Below are 20,485 nucleotides of genomic sequence, written 5' to 3'. Positions count from 1 at the left end.
AAAAAACGCGTATTATTCACTTAATAATTGCCACTATTTTAATAGGAACTATAAATTTAACATCCTTAGATACACTTAAGCAGTATGACTCATTAGTATCCTATACGTATATTTTTAAACTCATTGAAACGCAAACCCTTAAACATCCCGATTTGAAGATAAATGGACTTAGGCCACTTTCAATATAAACATTTCTAAAAAGATGAAGATCAAAACTGAATTTTCCACTCTCACGTACTAGCTACGTCGCTCCACGTGACATGCGCCAGCCATGTACAAAGTCTGAGTCAAATCGGTGGCCCAAAAACCTCGCCACTCCCCCACGGTTATCGCCCGACGGGTCCGCAGCTCCGAGTGAAAAAGTAAAGTTAGAAACGCACGGTCTCCAGATTAATTCGTCCCAGCGCTACGGGGACGCCGTCACAGCCACAAGTTTCTCCCGCGAATTGTTTGACCGTTCCGCGAAAAACCGGCGGCCGGCCGCGGACGGGCAACAAAAGAAAGCGATGGAAACGCCGGAATGATAAAAGAGCGCGGCCGAGGTGAGGCTAATTAGCCGTGGATAACGGATACCAGGGAGCCGCGAGGAGTTTCACTCGACGCCCCTCCCCACCCCTCGCCCACCCTCCTCCGCCGTCGCCCCCCGCGCCGCTCGTTTGCCCGTCGCGTCTTTCCCTCCCTTTCTCTGCGCATTCACTCGGTCGCGGCGATCGTCGTACCCGGGGGAACGAGGGAAACGTGTCCCGGATACCCGAGGACCGTGCCTCTGCATCGATTGTCGACAGGGGTCCGTTCTCGGACAAATCGGAAGGCCTACGGGCACGGAATTAAGAATCGATCGATGTCAAGTGGTGCCACTGGCCGTCAAGGATCGCTGGAATTTCCACCGGATCCACGAAGGAGGATCCATGGTCGGCTGGGAGCTCCACGCGTTCCTGGAGATGAGAAACGCGAGCCACCTTCCATCGCGGAAATTGGACCCGGGGAGCCACGTTCTTTTTAGGGATAGCGGATTCAAGTGAGATTCCTGGAGTCTCGAGGCGGAGGATCCTTTCTTTCTTGGGGGCTAGGGTTTAGAGCGCGAGGAAGATCGTTTTCAGGCGGTTCAATGGCGTGTAGTTTTCAATTTGTTAGGGTAGGTTGCATTTTGTGTTTGAGTATGTGGGGTACGCGATGGTTCTTCTTTTGGGTAGGTATAGGTATGCTTTGTCTTGGAGCGCGTGGGAAAGGTTGTAGTCTATCTGTTGGTCGATTGGATAAGTAAGTAGTGGGTTTTGGGATGTGTAGCTGGGACACAGAGTCTTAGTGTCAAGCATCTGAGATAGAGAGTACGATATAGTTCGTCAGTGTCTGTTGGCGAAGAGACAGGGTTTTCATGAGGACGTACGAGTATGAAAATGAAGAATTTGACTTGGGTACAGTTCCCTTCTTCTGCGGAGCCGCTAGTTACAGAGTTCCGTAAAGGAGAGTCAAGGATTTGATATCCTCGAGCTGTCACTAACATCACTAAGGCAAGGTAGCTAGAGTGTAACAGAACGGTAAAGCAAAAGTGAGTCACGACCATCGAAATCCAGTGTAAGTAAACTGTACAGGGAATACATGGACGACGGTAAATGAGAAAGTATCCACATCGAACCCAAAGTCGAGCTTCATTCGAGGACTCAATTTTTGAACCGCTCATTTTCGCGGTCTTGTCAAAATAATTCGAACAAAATCCCCTGTCCGAACACTGATCTACGGTGCACGATGAAACTGACTCGACGATTCGCCGTTCGCACAGAAGATCGTCAAGAGTTTGCGAAGAATTCTGATTACTGGCCAGGAGTCTGAAACAGGAAACATCGCGAAAGCTGGGAGACCCCTGCCGCTGACGGGCGCATCCTTGTATCGTATAAAAATGTATGACAGCGAGGAAATGCTATTTTCCAGCTAGGAGAATTCCATGCACGGAGAGAACGAATTCCTGATGCTCGACGGAGCTCTGGTATCGATTACTTGGGAGAGGGAGCGCATACCGCCGTCGGATCGAAAAATTCGCGTATGCAGAGGCGGTCTTAAGAGGACTCTCTTAGGATTAGGAATGCGTGAGAAATTTTGAGTCACGCCACCCTTTGCTAAATTTTGCTGGGGCTGAAAAGAGACGCTCGATTTTTTAACGGAGGAATAAATTTCTAAACGGAAGGATCTGACCAGAAGAAATGAGTTCAATCCGATTTGTAATTATTGCGTCAGAATCAGTGGAGTACTCTCCCGAAGGATTCCACTATGACAATGCCCACCATTCATGGAAATTTTGCTACAATTATTCGCGCGATACTTAAAAGTACCCACCAATATCATTCAAAGAACTAAAGTACGCTAGGTATAAAAAGTCTGCGTACACTAAGGTGTGCAGAAGTGTCTGTTTATGAAAATATAGAAATATCCTTGAATTCAGGTCAAAATGTATTTGTAACAAATTAAAAATGACCAGAACTTAAATACAGAGAATAGAACGAAAAATGTCCCTAAAAAGTGACCAGAAAAAGTCTGCGTACGGCTACGCGAAATGCTGATTTCCCGAAACAGGATTGGGGATTCCCCGGTTCCTAACCTTAATTCTGGGTTAACGAAGCTCTGTGCAGATTGATGCGCGTGTGCTTGTATTATTTATAAAGGTACAGTAGGTTTTAACAAACAAAACTAGCTTGGAATACGGAGGAAAGGAAATTTCTGTCAGTGAAAGGAAAATTGTCGTGAAATTGTGGAAAGAAGGAAAAAGTTATCGAGAAATAGGAAAAATGATAGGAAGACGACATTTATCCGTTCGAAGAGTTATAAATAATTTTAAATCAACGGATATTATAACGTCCAAACCCGGTTCTGGTCGTCCGTCAAAATTATCCAAAATAGAGCAACGGAGTATTGTAAGTGAAGTTAAAAAAATCCGCGAATAACTGCAATGAAAATTGCTAAGGATATAGCGTTCAAGTTTAATAAAACAATTTGCGTCGATACCGCACGAAAAATACTTAAAAAAGCTGGATATCATGGTCACGTCGCACGTAAGAAACCATTTATATCGAAGATCAATCGAAAAAGAACGAATTCAATTTGCGAATGAACATGTCAATAAACCAATTGAGTTCTGGGAAAAAGTGATATTTTCAGACGAAAGTAAATTTTGCATTCTTGGCATAAAAGGTCGAAAACTGGTATGGAGAACACCTATTCCCAAAGAACACCTATTCCCAACTATTAAGCACGGTGGCGGTGGTGTCATGGTATGGGGGTGCATGGCCAGTAGTGGAGTAGGGCAGTTACAATTTATAGAATCCACAATGAATAAAGTTGATTATTTAAACATTTTAAAAGCTAATGTCAAGCAAAGTGCCGAAAAATTAGGATTGAGTACTTCATACTATTTCATGCATGATAATGATCCTAAGCATACGGCTCAAATTATTAAGTTATGGCTACTTTACAACGTTCCGAAACAGTTACATACACCCCCTCAATCGCCGGATTTAAATCCTATAGAGCATCTATGGGATTTGTTAGAACGTAGAATACGTCAACATAATAATACATCAAAGGTTATGTTAAAAACTATTTTAAAAGAAGAAGGGGAAAAAATTAGTGCTCAAGAGACAAGTACACTTGTTCATTCTATACCCAAACGATTGCAGGAGGTTCTAAAAAGAAGAGGATATCCTACAAGCTACTACTAACTTTGCATCACTTAGGATTACTTTTACTTTTGTTATACCTGTACGACATTTTTCGTTTTATTGTTTGTATTTAAATTCTGTTAATTTTTAATTTGTTACTTTGACATTACTAGAATCGTAAACATACCATGTACATGTTACAAATACATTTTGACCTGAATTCAAGGATATTTCTATATTTTCATAAGCAGACACTTCTGCATACCTTAGCGCACGCAGACTTTTTATACCTAGTGCATAAAATCCGTAAGATGAAGCAGACCGCGAGAACGGTCGACACCTATCGAACTCAAACTCGCGCGGACGTGAAAGCAGCCAGTTGAGCGTCAAGCCTCGATATCCACGCGATGGATTCATAATTGCGGTCATAGCGCCGCACTTTTTCTCCGCTGAGTACGCGAGGACACCTCTGCTGCGCGGCGCGATCTAAACGCGCCGCTGTAAATCGTGCCCGGTGTCAGCCGCGGCGAACAAGTGTCAACCGCACCCAGGAACGTAATCCAACCCCTCCTCCTTCGCCACTTCCCCTGCCCGCCCCCCCCTTCTCCTGCCGTCGCGCACCCTGCCCCGACGGCACGGTCGGGCGGCCATCAGGTTGACGCGGGACGCGGATCGAGAGCGACGAGGGTGAAACGGCAGACCGACCATACGGCTCCTCCATCCGGGATATCCCGTCCCGCGGTGAAGGAGTTTGGGAAGTTATTTGTAGGGAAGGGGGTCGTGGAAAGGGGTCGATACGTATCGCGATTTGCCGAGCGGCCGGGTTATCGGGCAGGGAAACGATGGGGCTGAACGAAGGGGAAAAGCGAGCGAGCGGGTTGCGTGTAGGCACCTTGCCGCCTACGGTCGCGCGCGCGTTACCGGACGCCCCGGCAGATAGGGATCATCGAGGCGTGTTCTATCGGTCTCATCTCGGCCACCCTCTAACAACCTCGCACTTTCGACTCGGGGCACGGCTATGGTCTCCGTGCTCGGCCCGTGAACCGACCGGCGAGCGTGGCGAGAGGGAGGAACGGCGAGGGGAGGGAAACGAGGACGGAAGACCCGTTGGCGCCATTGAAGTCCGAGATACGATCCGAGGAGAACGCTTCTATGGCACGCCGGTACCCCGTGCGCGCACAGACGTAGCAGGGAGGCGGGTGAGACGAACGGGGGGACACGAGAACGGGGTCTATTTTTGTCGGGTGGCGGCAGCGGTGGCGGGACAAAAAGCCTGCGGCTTCTACCCTGCTCCTCGCTGTCCCTCTCTCTCTTCTTACCCGCGGTTTCACGTTTTTCTCCTCCGTCGGCCCCTCGTACCCCGATCCCCAGCGCCGCTCTTTTCACTCCTTGCGCCTCTTTTTTTGCTGCCACGTCGCTTCTGCCGCCGCTCCGTTCTCTCGTCGGGTCTGCCATCTCTCTTATTCCGTCACGCGGATCGTTTCGCCGCTCTCCGTCGCTCTGTCGTCCCGTCTTCGTTACTCCCTGGTAAACTAGCTGCTTCCGTCCCGCTCGCGCCGCCTCTCTGTCGCGCCCGTCCCAGCGACGGCGAAGCAATCGAGCACGCGAGCGACGAGGACGCGCCGCGCGAACAAGGACGGGTAGAGTAAGAAAGAGGAGAAAGGAGGAAGCCGCTACAGAGGGACGGGGACAGGCACAGCCGCGGCGCGCATAACAGGGAACCTGGCCGGCTGAGCCGAGCACGGTCGAGTCGAGTCGAGTCGAGTCGAGCTGGGTCGAGCCGAGTCGAGCTGAGTCGAGTCGAGTCGCGCCGAGTCGGGCTGAGTCGAGCCCCGAAGAAGGACGGAGGAGCAGCCGGCGCAACGATGGGTACGCCAAGGGCAAAGAGGCGGAAAGAGGAAGAGGAAAGGGAAGCCGCGCGGCCGCGTGAGAAAGAGGGAGAGGGAGCCTGGGGCGCGGAATGGGCGCGCAGCGGGCCGGGGAAAAAGGCTGAGGCCGAGGCTCCCTTGGCGGCCCGCTACTAATTGCCGCCGGCCGCTCCTCGCTACGGGCCGCTGAGCATCACGCCACGCACAACAGCCCAGCACCGTTCTGTTCCGTGGGTTAGAGCCGTGACTGGATGGCCCGAGCCGCGGCCGCTCGAGTTACGCACGGTCTGCCTCGGACCGGCGTGCTTATTTTTCGAATTCGCGGACTTTTTCTGCCACTGCTGGCCAGCCGATCAGAGCGACATCTTGTCGTGCCGACTGAGGACCCTTTCGGCCGATTTGAATGAAATGCTTCAAGGATCAATGGGAATCGTATGAGACGATGCGTTCGTGATATTATATCCCCATGAAAAACTTCAAAAAAGTAAAAAAATTACGCCAAGTACATGAAATCAAATAAATCACAAAAAAAAATAGAAGATAATAATAATCATAACATTAAAAAAAGATGTGAAATCAAAATGACCTGCAAGTAGACGAAGGTGCTTTCCAACTGTGTTTAAGATGGCACAACTAACATATCGAGGACATTTTAATGAACCCATCAAAAAGAATCCCATTTAAAAACATTGTCGTAAATTAATAGCTTTAGAAAATTAATGATGTACAAAAATTTCGCCAATTATAACTTGGCTATTTATACAAAGAAAAATTGTATTACATAATATTAAGCAGATATATTTTTATACAAATAAATATTTTAATACGAATAAATATTTTATTCAAAATACTTTTATTGAATTTGGTCTTGATCGAAAGCTTATATGCGGTTTACATCAGAAAAATGCCTTTAAATTTAGAAAATATTGCAGGCGTGATGAGATATTAATGAAATAAGTTTCAAGTTAGGTTGGAATAGCTGTGCGACGAATAAATGATAACGGTAGCGACAGTCAACATATACAGGATGTCTTTCATGTACTTGGCGTCGAGACGCTACCGCGTTGTATAAAAATTAGCTGTGTGTCAGAAAATGATCTGAACGATATATGTCTAACAAGGGAATATACCGAACCCGAAAATTCAAAAAATTCTGAAACTTTGTGAATATGTAGAAGATTTCCTCCTGGTTACAACGCAATTTTTGTTTGCTGCCCAAATTCACTCGAAGAGGGTGAAATTAGCTCCTGAAAATTCGGCTATTTTCCGATTTTGTGTTATAACTCAGAAACTGTAAGAGATAGAAAAAAAGTTTCAAGACAAAAGTTACTTCTTTTAATTAGATCTATCATTTGGTATACAATTATTTTACAGTTCCCATTTGTATTATAATACAAAATCGGAAAATAACCGGATTTTTCAGGGATCAATTGCACCCCCTTAAAGTGAATTTGGGCAGCAAACAAAAATTGCGTTGCAATCAGAAGGAAATTCCCTAAATATTCACAAAATTTCAGAATTTTTTGAATATCCGAGTTCGGGATGTTCCACTTTCAAAATGTATCACTCACTACTGTATTCGCGTTCCATAAAATTCAAATTCACACAAATCCTGGTTTATTCGTGTATTATATATTAATCGAGTGCAAAGCGCTAAATATATTCCCCCAACTGCAATTTAACTACCACCTATTGGCAATTTCCTTCTACGCCCCAAACACTAATTGCCACCCTAAAAATCCTTAAAAGTAAACTTTAAACTTTAAATATGAAGGGTTGCAACAGTTTACCATTCCTTTTAGAGAACACATGGCCCCAAAAAAATCAAAACGTCGTTCAGGAACCATGACGTTGGAAGAAAATCAAGGCACGAAGCACCAGGGACCTGGCAACAGGCGAAGGGCCAAGATCCTGTTGACGAGAGGCAGATGAGGACAAGTTATTCGGAGAGCGAAATAATTTTCATCGGGATGACGAAAGCCGAGCGTCGCGGCGGTTCGCGCAAATAAATAAGGGACGCGTATCGGTGGCGGTGGATATTATAAATCGATCGTTACGCCGGCTTAAATTCGAAACGGCCGTCGACTACGTAAATAGGCGGGCGGAATAGCGTCGCGCGCGCGTTCACACGCCCACGTTTTCTAAACGGCTCGCCTGGTCGGCGGGGTCGCGGCAGCCCAGGATCAATCACGCGACCCAGAAGGCGCACTGAAACCCAAGTTTCCGGCAGGGTAATCGGGAAACGTGCCCCCCCGCTAATTAGCCACACTGACGACTGCGAGTTATCAGAGGTTCAGCGATAAGCGATGCGTCAAGCTGCACGATCCTCGCGTTAATTCGCATTACAATTTCGAATTTCGCGTGGAAATATGAGCTTATCCTTCCGTGCAGCCCAGAATTGTCGTTCGAAGTCTGAACTTTCAATTCTCCTCCAAGTTGACTTCTTTAACATATTCTTAATTTGATTGAACTGAAAGATTTCTATTTTATTTATCAGACGCAGTGGCGAAGGTTTTTGGGAACCCGGGAGGAACTGGGAAGTGTGAGAAAGATCCAAGACGAGCTGTTCAGTGTTAAATACATTCTGTAAACTTTGAATCGACCTTCCAGGCCAATATTCTTCAAGAAATCTTTTACGTACCTAACTACTTTTACAGGTTCCAATAGTTCGATTGAAACGATACTTCACCCAGCACCTGCGCATCTTCTTAATTCCACTAAGATCTACAGAGTTTCATGAGGAGAAAACGAATTACTCAAACTGATACGTTAAAAGCTGGACACTCCGCGAGCCTCTCTCTCCCCAGTTGTCGAAGGGTGAGCGCGTGATTCAGTATAACGCGCGAAACCACCCCCTCGTGGTGTCCTTTCCCATTGAAACGCGGCCGGGCATCGGAGGCGTGTAACGATAGCGCTTCGGAACAGCAGAACTAACGGTAACGATAACGAGTTTTATCCGACCGCGGTACGGATATCAGCTCGTAAACTTCCAGCGGTGCTCCTCCGCGCGGCGGCGGACTTTTTCGCGGAGGAAAAGTCTAGCGCCTTGCTACTGACGCGCAACTAGAACTTGACGGAATCGCAGGTGCGTCTTCATCGACTAACCCGAACACATTCGCATGCTCCCCGTTCCCTACCTCTCTTTGTCATTTCTAAGTCAATGCTGTTCGTGCTGATTGTGAATGAACATGTTGCCAACATCAGCTTCAAGCTGGTCTTCTACGAAAGAGCCCTGCCAGTTTCATACATTTCTATACACTGCAGACTTCGTCCTATTTAATGCACACGTGATTACGTCCGGCAATAGTGAGGCCTCCAGTGCGCATGCCCGAGGCTTTTCTGAACTCCGCCTACGAATTCAACAAAATTTAATCTACAAACTAAAGTTTCTTCACCAAAACCGATCACTCTCCACTTTTAAACTAAAAACAAGAATATACCCTCCAGCACTTTCTTACGGAGAACACCAAATCCCTCAAACTCTCCACAGATCACAAGGACCTTGACTAAAAAAAAAAAGGAAAATTCGAGGCGAGTCCGCGGCTTTGAAAAATCGAAAGGACGACACCGGAACGAGCACTGGAGAGAACGAAGAGGAGGGGAAAAAAATATCGACGCTCCGCCGGTCGTAATGGTTTCCAACCCCTTGCCCTAATATATCCCGTATTCCGGATCCTCGGCAGAGCGCGCGCACCGCACCCCTTTCGGTCTCTCACCCTCTCTCCCCCCCCCCTCTCTCTCTCTCTCTCTCTCTCTCTTTCACCGCGGGCCAACGGCGCACGATTATTATCACCGACCCTGCCCCGATAATGAAAGTACACGCACGTGCTGGTATTAGTGTCGAGAGAGCAGTAGGGTTCGCCGCCTGGTTGCATTCAGGCCCGCCCGGACAGGACTCGAGAGGGCGCGGGGCAGAGGGGTGGGGACACAATGAGGGTGGCTCCGAGCGGTGCGCTGTTTCGGCTCCGCTGAGTCACGCACTAAAGAGAAACGCGTGAGGTCTTCTGCGCCGCGGCCCCTGCGGCCCCCAGGGGCGAGATATCTGGGGCTTTCCTGGAGGAGTTTTTATTTCTAGCGCGGCACAGGCGCGAAAACACGCCGGAGCAAAAGGTTCCCCGCGCGTGGTCCCGTTCAGTCAAATTGGAACCTTGATTTTGGAGGCGATTCAGGAGTGGTAGAGCAATGAGGGCTCACATTACTCCTGGAACACTGTCACCCGGGCTACGGAGTGGAAAAGGTTCTGTAAGAAGCGGATTCTGTTGGTAACTGCAATGGGGTTGAGAATTATGGTTTTTCAAACTATGCGGGGGAGTTCGGGGAACGTGATTGCAGGGAATGCATTTGGGCAGACACTGCGACGAGTGCAAAGCGGATTCCTTGGTAATTGCGGACACCAGATCAAACGAGCCAGCTGCAAACGGGACATTCTTAAATTTGAAACGTACGATGTCACTGATAGTTACTTGGAAACTAACACACTCCTCATTTTCTTGAAACTATTACCGTAATTCTGTTATGCATGTCACACTGCCAGTGGTCAGCATCATTTCTTCACTTCCATAGAATTAGAATCCCTCGAAGACGTCAGACCTTAGGAGACATCAGATATTCCTCAAATACGTGAACTTAACAACAGCTCTCTTTACACGATTGTTCCATATTCTTCGCGTTGCCCAAGATAAAGCCATATTAAACAAACCGAACGTCGTCAATTTTCCTTCAAATCAAGCGCTCTCAAACGGATTCCTGTATTTCTTCAACGACAGGAATCAAGATCTCAAACTTCCTCGAAGCTTTCCACCAAAGTCACAAACATATCTTAGCATCCTTTTCTTCTCTTTCTCTACGTGAAAGCCTGCAGTGCGCGTGTAGCATAAAAAAAGTCGAATTAAATGGTCGATTTCGCTGGATGGGCCCGGACTATTAGTAGAGGATTCAGGGCGCACGCCAAAAATCCATGAGTGCACTAGGCGGTTCCTAGCAGCGCCGGGCATTATTTCCTGCTCTCCTGGAGGAGGTCAACTGTTTTATTGACTGAGGGGGTCGGAGGTGCGCGGCCTCGGAGCCACGGTTACGGTTAACTGAGCCAAGCCTCTGAAATCGTAGCGGGGAATTATCGGTTCAGTTAGCCGCTCTGCTCCGTTTCCTCTTTTCCTCCGCGCGGAAGGACGCGGCAGCTCGAACCCCGCGCCCCTTGGACGCCTTGGAAACGCAAATCCAGGAATCATCCCTACCTTCCTCAACTCAAAAGTGCAACATGACTAGAAACTTTCGTGCTCTTCGATACAACTTGCCTACCTATCTGCAGTATGTTTCAGGACTTCGGATACGCAAACTTGACTACTTAACGGAAGTGAAGAAGAAGGAAGAGTGTAAAAAAATGTAGATCAATAAAATATTCGTTTTTGAAATATTGAAAGTTTACAGTTTTTTTGTGTACATAGAATAAGAATTTCGTGAATTTTTAATACAGATGACTGACAAGGGATGATCCCGAACCTGAAAATTCAGAAAATTCTGAAACTTTGCGAATATGTAGGGGATTTCCTCCTGCTTACAACGCAATTTTTGTTTGATGCCCAGTTTCACTCAAAGGGGGTGAAATTAACTCCCGAAAATTTGGCTATTTTCCGATTTTCTGTTGTAACTCGCGAACTGTAAGAGATAGAAAAAAAGTTTCAAGACAAAAGTTACTTCTTATAATTAGGTCTAGCATATGGTAAAAAAATATTTTACAGTTCACTAGTTATAACACAAAATTGGAAAATAACCGGATTTTTCAAGGATCAATTACACCCCCTTAGAGTGAATTTGGGCAGCAAACAAAGATTGCGTTGTAATCAGGAGGAAATTCCCTACATATTCACAAAGTTTTAGAATTTTTTTAGTTTCCGAGTTCGGGATGTTCCCTTGTGAATCGTGCGATCAGACTAATTGATCCTATTGCAATTTTAACACACTCACTCCATCAGTTGCACCTATTGAGCTACCAATAAGTGTCACATCCACGGAAATGTATTTTGCAACATACGTTTCCATTACTTTAGACGAGGAACCTAAGAAATACTCCAGTGAACCGGTATCAACGCGTTTGGAATGTTTGAGATTCTTCCTTTTCCCTTCCTCTGAATTTTGTAGGCGCAGCGAAGGCTTAATCCCCTGCCAATTTTTCACCACGCAGACTCGATATCCCGTCTTACGATCCTATAACGAGATGGAGGAGCCTGAACTCCTGAATAATACTTTCGCCCGGGGAATGGAAATAAAATAGCTGCAGAATTAATCGTTGGACCACAGCAGATTGAAAACCGAGAGAAATTCTTTTCGATATTTATTCAACGGGGGGTGGCCCGCCCGACGCGAGAATTGCGATCGTGATAAAATTTCGTGGAATTATAATTAGTTGGAAAATGAAACGCCACGTCGCAGCGTTAGGGCCATTCTCTGTACACTCGTCATCATTATCGTGCCAGTATTCCTTTCCCATCGGACGCTGTTTGCAGAATTACATTTCAGGATTCCGCAGCCTCTCGTGAAATAACATCAAACCCATCCTTCATAGAAATCAACCCCAACGTCCTTCAAAACGGATCGCGCACCACTTTTGACTTCGAAAACTAAACCAGTAAATTGACAAACATCCAAACATTAAAATATCTGATTTGCGAAATATTGCGGAATTTAATTTAAATTCAATTTCCACCACTAATTAGTATCCGTCCTAACTATCAAACCAACTACACATTCGTTTCGAGAGAAACGAAAGAGGTCACTTTTACTTATCACGAGGACAACTCATTTAATTTTTTCCCCCGGCGAAAGGGGTTAAGTATGCCTTGCCGCCATTTTGGGGCCCAGTCTGCGAAAACTCCGCAGCGCTGAGACAACAGGGGCCCTAGAGGCGCGCTATTGGGAAAGCAAACGGCGTCCCTCCGATTAGCCAGCGCGCCGGGTGAAAGAGGAGAGGCGAAAATCGTCGGTCGATCGTCACGGTAACAGATGCCGCGATTGCGGTGTCGGGATCGACCGCTTTCCATTGAAGCTGGGAGCCGGCCGCAATCTTTTTCCGAGCTACACACAATGGGAGAAGGCCGCGAGAACGGGAAGCGTGGAAGCCGCGCGAAAATGATCGCCCTTCCGAGCGGGTTTTCCGTGCACGGAACGCCGCCACCTTCAAAAGCCCCTTTTCGGGCGAAATTAACTCCGTTAAATGGAGCTTATTGAACGCTCGGCACTGTTCCCAAGCTGGAACCTCCCCGGCACAGAGGCGCTTTTCCTTTAGAGAATGCCTCGATTCGCGATAGAGCAAATCCACTCGCGTGACCGTGGACACTTCTGGGGAAGATCAAGCGTTTCCCCTTAAATCGTCGGTAAATGCGCGAGGGGGATTAAAAGAGAGAAGAGTCTGAAGTGCTGTCTCTCGCCTCTTGATTTTATATTTCTTGGGAGAACTTGCAAAATTTGCTGAGAGATCTGGAGCTACTGGAATGGAGGCTTTCAAACATTCCTTGAGTCCCCGTTTTGTTTCATGTCATACTTCCCGTGGTGGTCTCTTTTAGACCACGTTTGATAATTTCTGGGTTGCACTGGATTTTTTATTCACCACCATATTTCACTGAATACAATAAACGATGGTTGCTGCCAACATCAGAATTATAAAACAATTGAAATTGGTTTCTACCTGATTGGACGCAACTGCAGTGTTTTAAACAATTATGTTCAGCTCTTTGAATTATTCAATCCTCCCTCGACCTGCTCTCATTCTCCCGCAAACCCGGGCTCAACCTACGCCCCCTGCCCCGGTTCACAATTTTCCACTCACCGACCGTGCCCAGTACCACCCAAAAAAAAAGAAGAAAAAAGAAAATTACAAAACCCATCCACGGTTCTGTTTGGAGTGGGCTACCGCGTCTCAGCTTGCTCCGCCAATTTCCACCCGAAAAACCGCCAGGCGCGACCGTTCGTTCCCCGAACCGGTCGCTGCGTTTTTCTGCCTCGGCTCGTTCCGGCGGCCAGCCGAGCGTGCCTTGCCGACGGCGCGGTGCGCGGTGAAACGCGTGCGTGCACGTACGCGCGATTGTCACGTACACGCACGCCCACACGCGGAGAGGAGCCAGCCAGCACGCTCGCTCGCTCGCTCACGGGCCCGTACTTGTACGGGACCTTTAGCGGCTCGTGAGCCGCAGTCGGGACGATCAATGACAACCCGCCCCCCTCGCCGAACCGCCCCACCCCCTCCTACTGCCTCGTGTTCACGGAAGGCACGATAAACGCTCTCTCGCTCCGGATCACGGGCTCTCCCGGTGAACGTTCCACCCTTCCCTCTCGCTCACCGTCGTTGCCCCCCCCCACCGCCCCCCCAAACCCCTCCGGCCTCGTCCCGTGCCGCTCCGCCAGCGTCGTTCCTCGCTCTCAATCAAGATAGACGCGCGAGAGGCTTAGCACCGGCAGAGGAGGCGAGAGCGTCGGCAGAATTTCTCCCGTGACTCGAGGGAGCGCGGAACGATATAGCAGGGCAGGATGGGGTGGGGAGGAGGGAACGGGCCGAAGCCACAGGCGGCGGAACCGAGAAGGGAGACTTACTGCTTCGAGTCACAGCCGGGTCGGGGGGCGGGCAGGGTGGCACGGGGTAGCGATGGCTCGCGCCCATCGCGAGTTTCTAAACAATTTCAGGGTTCAAAGGATCTCGCCCGGTCTGTCGTGATATCGCTGGAAAACGGGCGACTGGGTGTGTTGTGAGGAGACGTCAAACCGAGGTACCAAATGTTGAAACATAGATGTTAATTGGGATGGGTAAAGTGGCAGCTCTGAACTGATACAGTTAGAGTTGTGAGTAATGCGTAGTGGTGGATAGTGATCGTTTGGTTTGCCAAATGAAAATGGAACGTGAGAAAGCTGGAATCTCGTACTTTGAGTACTGGCAGTTACGTCACATTGGGAGACGCCAATGATAATTATCGAGAAGCGAGGATTAACTGATGATCTTAGTTTTTTGATTATAGGATTGACTGATATGATTGGGTATTTTTCGCAGAATTTTCATGTGCATCGAGAGAAATTTGTTATCTAGATTTGGGTTGAGTAGTCACACAGCAACCTTTGCGCTTTAGTTATCGTGTGCAAATAAATGAATCGCTGTGCTCGATTCAATTGTTAGTCCAGTTCGCACATGTTTGAGAACAGGGAATTTTTTAAAGCCTATTCCCGACAAATTTGAAGAACTACAGGCTACTAAATATCTCGTGAACCTTGCCCAAGGCGATACAGGCCACGACTAAATACTACGACTTAATCAGACACATCTAAATTAAACGCCTCTATCACTAAAAATACCTGCAACTAAACTACCTGCAACCGAAATGTCTAAAATGAAGGAGAGATTCCGAGTTAAGGGGAGGCTCCCGTCTAAAAGTCGATTTTTTTTATTATTTAATTTTTCGAATGTTCAACCTTTTAGGAATGCGTGTTTAAAAGGACTTATTGAAATACGTAAAATTCCCCAAGTTATAGGCATTTGAGTAGCGGCAAATGCATGGGTAACACCCGGCCACTCAAACAGGGTTCTCAAAATGGTGGGACCTGTATTTCCAAAAGTTATTATCCGATTCGACTGAAACCTTTTTTATTTTGAAGAATATACTTCTGGCTAGGAGGGAAACCAGAAATAAATACAAAAAATTGAAAATTTGTAATTTTTAAAGCCGTTGAAAAGATGAAAGCTGTAGGAAAGAAGTGATTTCAAATTTCAAGTGTCGTTATTTTCTAAAAAAAAATGTCATTTTTGTATTTCTTTCTGGTTTCCCCCCTAGCCAGAAATATATTCTTCAAAATAAAAAAAGTTTCAGTCGAATCGGATAATAACTTTTGGAGATACAGGTGTCACCGATTTGGATCAATTTTTTGACGCCTTGACTTTAACGACTCCCCAGTGTCGTCTGCAATGATTAATTATAAAACAAAAAATATATTTCTATAACTTAAGACATCCTTAATACAATGCAAAAAGTCCCATTAAATTATATATAGTAGTTTTCCTTTAATTAATTCCTAAATACCACCTATTTTGGGGGCTCTAGACCGGAACCTCCCCTTAAATTAAAAAACAAGAAATAGATTCCCACTACTTTACACTCTGTTATCTCCACAAGAATCCGCACCCTCATTCCCTTCATCCAACCTCCAAAATCCCAGAAAATAAGAAAAATCCCCAAAACTATAAGCCGTCGAAGCCTACAATCCCATGATCCACATATATCCTAGCTGCAATCACGCTTTCATTCCTCCCTAACGATCGAAAGAAAAACTTGATCGAACTGGAGAGCGGCTCGCAGCCACCGCTACGGGGGCGGCCGGTATAGAGACGCGGCAAAGCGCGGTCGAGAGAAGGAGCGGCGTCGCTGAGGGACAGAGAGGCGACGCGACGGGCAGGAGAGAAGCCTGTGCAGACAGAGCGCGGTGCCAGGCGTCAGGCAGACAGAGAAGCACCGCGGCTGGCGAGGGAGAGAGAGAGTGGGAGAGAATGAGACAGAGGTAGACAGAGCGGATACCGGCGCAGCCTGTCTGTGCCTCTGCTTCGGAAAGTGACTAATGACTAGCCGGCCAGACCTACTCTTCTACCACCCAACGAGAGAGAGAACGAGGAGCGCGCGCCGGCCAGGAACAGATACCGGAGAGGTGAGCCGCTGTTATCTCGCGGCCCTCGACGACGGTCAACCGTGAAAAATGGCTATCGCGACGAAGAAATATTTTACGGGCGCCGCGTTCGGGCAGCGTCGTTACGCGCCACTAGAAAAAGCGAGAGAGAAAGAGGAAGAGACGAAGGGTAGAAGAGCGAGAGGGAGAGGGTGAGTTTCCGTGGCGAGAGCATCGAGAGCGCGGCGCGAATCGAATGGGAAGACGGGCTGATCGATCTCCCGAGAGCAGCACGCGGAACTGAATCCGGATCGGATGAACGAGGGAACCGGGCAACTTTATGCGCCTGCTCTTCCTTCCGTGGGAAGCAGGGCCAATCTCCCCCCTTCTCCTCTCTCCTTCCACCCCTTTCGTCGCGCTCTCTCTAGCCCCCTCTGTGCCGCCTCCGCTGCTCCTTCTCCTCGTTACTTCCGCGCCTGGAATCCCACGCTTACGCCGCCGCGGACGTCAGAGGCGTAAATCCGAGAGAGCTTCCTGGGCTGCGAAGCGTCGCGGCGTCGTTAATGATAGCTCCGAGCCGCTTCTCCGCCTCTCTTCTGCCTCTCTGCGCCTTCTCTACCCGGTGGCCTGAGAAACGCTCGACGCGCTTCTTCCTTGGCGAGGCCCAGGGACGATCTCTCTTTCAGATGTTGGGAAACAATTTTTGACTGTTTTCGGTCGAATCGACGCGGGCTGAGGAGAGGGGGACTCGAGGGATTCGTGGGACTGTTAATTAGATGTTATTTCGAGGGTCGATTCATTCGTTGCTCGATTAAGAGGAGATACCTCTGCACAATGATGATTAAACGCATGAAGTGGGATGTGATGCGGTAGAGTAGTTTCGGATGCTGTATGTATTTCATAGCATGACTGGCTCTGTTACGATGGTGGGTAAGGGACCTAAACGAGGCAAAGAAGAACCTGCAGCTTCTGTGCATTCGAAGGTAAAGAATCCTCTTCGCTGTGGGAGTTAGAACGAAAGTATCCTTTCGACCACAAACATTCTCGAACCAACTGACTCTGGGCTCCAAAAGCCACTGTACGTCCAGCTAACAATGAAGATCACGTCTCCATCGAAGCCACAAGACCCATCCGCCAATGAAACACACAGAAATCTCAGGAGACGCAAAGTACCAAGAAATTTCATGTCGCTGGGAATGGACGGGTTGGTAAGGGGGAAAGTCGACAACGATATAACGAGCGATTCCTGGGGATCCGAAGAAAGCCTCGAAATCGATTCCAATCAAAGGTCCGTTCCTTCCTATCCGCGGCTCCGATTCCAGGGAAGATCGATCGACCCGGAGGAGCACGCAGATTACCATACGTAGACGGGCGCGAGAGCGTGGATCCCCCCGGTTTACCAGACAACTTATTATCGGTTATTTATCACAGGCGGCCCGTGACTGAAATTTTTCGCGCGAGGTATCAAGCGGTCGGGATCCTCCGTTCCACTTGTGACGGGAGCCGAGCCACGAGCGGCGTGAGAAATGGAGGAGCCGCGGCGCGCACACAGAGAAAGAGAGATCGAAGGCCGCGCGTGTTACGTCGGACCCGTGGCCAGAGAAACTGCTGCGAGCTTGATAAAGCTACCGAGATCTGGGTCGAAGTGGAGCACGCTGGGACGGGAAGTCGGGGGCAAAAACGCGACCAAGAGGTCGAAAAAAAATCCGGCCACCAGAATTTTCGTTTCGGATGATTGGTGGGAATGCTGGAGCCGTAATTCTTTTCCGAGGCAGTCTTGTTTATGCTGTTTTGCTTAAAATGTGGGGTGAATAGCATCGGAAAGCTGAGGGTTCTGTTATCAGAAAATTCCTTTATTAGTTCGGATAACAGAGGTGTTACTGTATTGTCAGTCGGAGTTATTGATAGACTGTGACTGCAGAATGTCCGATAAGGCTGAGATAGCTTGTGTCGGCTCTAAATTATATGTCGAAGAATTTAGAAGCGAGGATAAACTCGGAAGGAAAGAGGAAAGAATGACCCATTGCACTAGAGGAACTAGCAGAGAATTAAGCACACAGGCGTTTTGAAAGGGCACTGCTTATACGAAACTTGCTGACGTCCACGCGCAAATATCTTACACCAGCCCTTGATGTAACCCCGCACAGCTAAACCCAAAGTACTGAAGTCTGGATATCAAGAATATCGACAAGGTGAGAAAAAATGGCAGGTTAACCGTGTGCCATGAAGGACCACGATTCGCACATTTTTCCATCCATCATTGCCCATGAGACTCTTCCAGAATTCCGCAGACCGACTTGTCACCATCCGAGGCTTTTAAGCGTAAGTCAGTACCTCTTGAAAGAATATTCCAAAGTTGCGCCTGCATTGCAGCTGCCGCCATCAGGACTCCATTAACCTCCAAATAATTTTCTATTTAAAATACCCATGCCACATCGCTCATCAGAGATACCCCTTAATTCACCACCCAGCGTGTAAGTCTACATCTACGCAATAGTCCACCAAGGAACAGCTCGCGCCAGGAAGCCCCGGGTTCTCTCATTTCCCCGTATTCGTCGGGCCGCGTTCCTTTCCCGCGTTCCATCGGTGCTCAACGTCCCTCAGAGCCGCGTCCCTTTTCCACAACCGAGGGGGATCGTCCCACGGCCGTTGTCCCGCCGTGAGCAGCGGGGCCTAATCGCCGTGGTGACGAAACTTGGGCCTGGCGCGGTGAGAAATCGCGGAAGTGGCGCGCGGCGCGAGCGTTACGTACGCAGGCCCATAAGCGCCGACCGGCAGGTTTCGTAGGCCCCAGAGCAAGAGCAACGGGCGAGTGGAGCGAAGTAGGGGTGTTCGATTCCGATTTGATTCTTCAGAAAATCGAATCTTTTGGTTAATAGATGGATCTTTTGAATCGATTCTTTGGTATCCGATTTTCCCCGGAATCGATTCTTTGATGTAAAAATCGACAATCGATTTTTTGCCGTCTGGGGGAATTAATTGCCACTAGTGCAAGGACCAATCAAACTGCTTTTTGCGTAGGTTTTCCTGGTCTTATACGTTTCCCGCCAGTTATACAGGATTCCTGCCAAATTTATACAGGATTCGCGCCAAATTTATAAACGATTCCTATGTTTTGGATGATTCTGGACAGTTCTGGATCTTTCTTTACCATTCTTCTTTCTTCCTTCCTTGTGTATTTTCCAAAGCCGGAAATATTTTAACTGATCACAGAAATAGTTTATCACCTGAACATTTACAGCGATTATTGTTCTTAAATTCCTTATCAATGAAAGAATGGCAATTACATAATGAATAAAATATTTAAAATGAATAGCAAAATATCTCTTCTATTCAATACAATGCCCCTCAGCAACTATCCCAAATTGTTCCTTGTAAAAGTATTTTTTATATCGATTCTTTCAAAATTATTCAAATCCGACTTCTGTGTATGTATATGTACTAATTTTGGAAAAAAAGTTTCATGGCGATTCTTTTCATCTCGATTCTTCCAGAATCGATTCTTTGGTTCAGATTTTTTAGAAGGATCCTTATAATTCGATTTTGAATCGATCCTTTGAGGTGAATCGAACACCCCCAGAGCGAAGAGCGCCGTTGCGCGACGTTTTTTTCCCCGCCGGCCACCGTTCGCCGCGGCTACCTACGTATCCGTGTAATTAGACGTAATTAAGCAGCCACCTTATCCGCGCCTGCCGAGCGCCTTTTCCTCCTTGCCTCTCCCCGTGCCAACCGCAGCCGCCACCTCCTTCCTGGCCGCCCGTTTCTCGGGTGCCGCGCGTGCGATCCATTTTCTCGCCGGCCCGTGCCCCGAGATTTCTCGCGGTTTTTCTACTCGGCCGCCAGATAAATTCTCCACCCGTGACCTCGCCGTTTCGGCGGACCGCCGCGCGAATCCGCCGAGAAATCGTCTGTGGTCGACGGGCGGATCGCGGGGACGGACGAATGTGCACTCCGGCGAGCAGTGGAGTGATCTTGGTTAAGGGAACGGGCTGTATTTCAAGGTTTCTTTCACTGCGGGGTAGATTCGACGGAGGCAGCGAAATAATTTTGGGACGTGGTCTGAAATTTCAAGACTGCATTTACGTTCTTAAGAAGATGAAGCGTAACTTTTAGACGGTGACGGCGGGAGTTGTTTTCAGTGTTGAAGGGAGTGATAGCTCGCGCGAAGACTTTATATAGCATCGGAGCATCATTTTTGTCTCGCAGGAAGCTGTTGCTTAGGACAGCAACGAGCCCTAGCGAAATTCTGTGCTCCAGCAGCAATAACAACAACAATAATTTCATGGAGTAAATATTTTAGTATACGAAAATAGCAACCATGCGCTAGGCGTGGCT

The 20,485-nt window shown here is 47.9% G+C and overlaps 1 protein-coding gene across 2 annotated transcripts in view; it reads right to left on the bottom strand.

Annotated features, from left to right (window-relative positions):
• The window catches only part of LOC143375975 (uncharacterized), a 79,126-nt gene that overhangs the window by 43,850 nt on the left and 14,791 nt on the right, over positions 1–20,485 (bottom strand). The window lies entirely within an intron of this gene.

Source organism: Andrena cerasifolii, chromosome 13 (genome assembly GCF_050908995.1).
Source record: "Andrena cerasifolii isolate SP2316 chromosome 13, iyAndCera1_principal, whole genome shotgun sequence".
Classification (NCBI taxonomy): Eukaryota; Metazoa; Arthropoda; class Insecta; order Hymenoptera; family Andrenidae; genus Andrena; species Andrena cerasifolii.
Note: the sequence above shows the minus strand (reverse complement) of the source record. Positions and strands in the feature narration are given on the sequence as shown.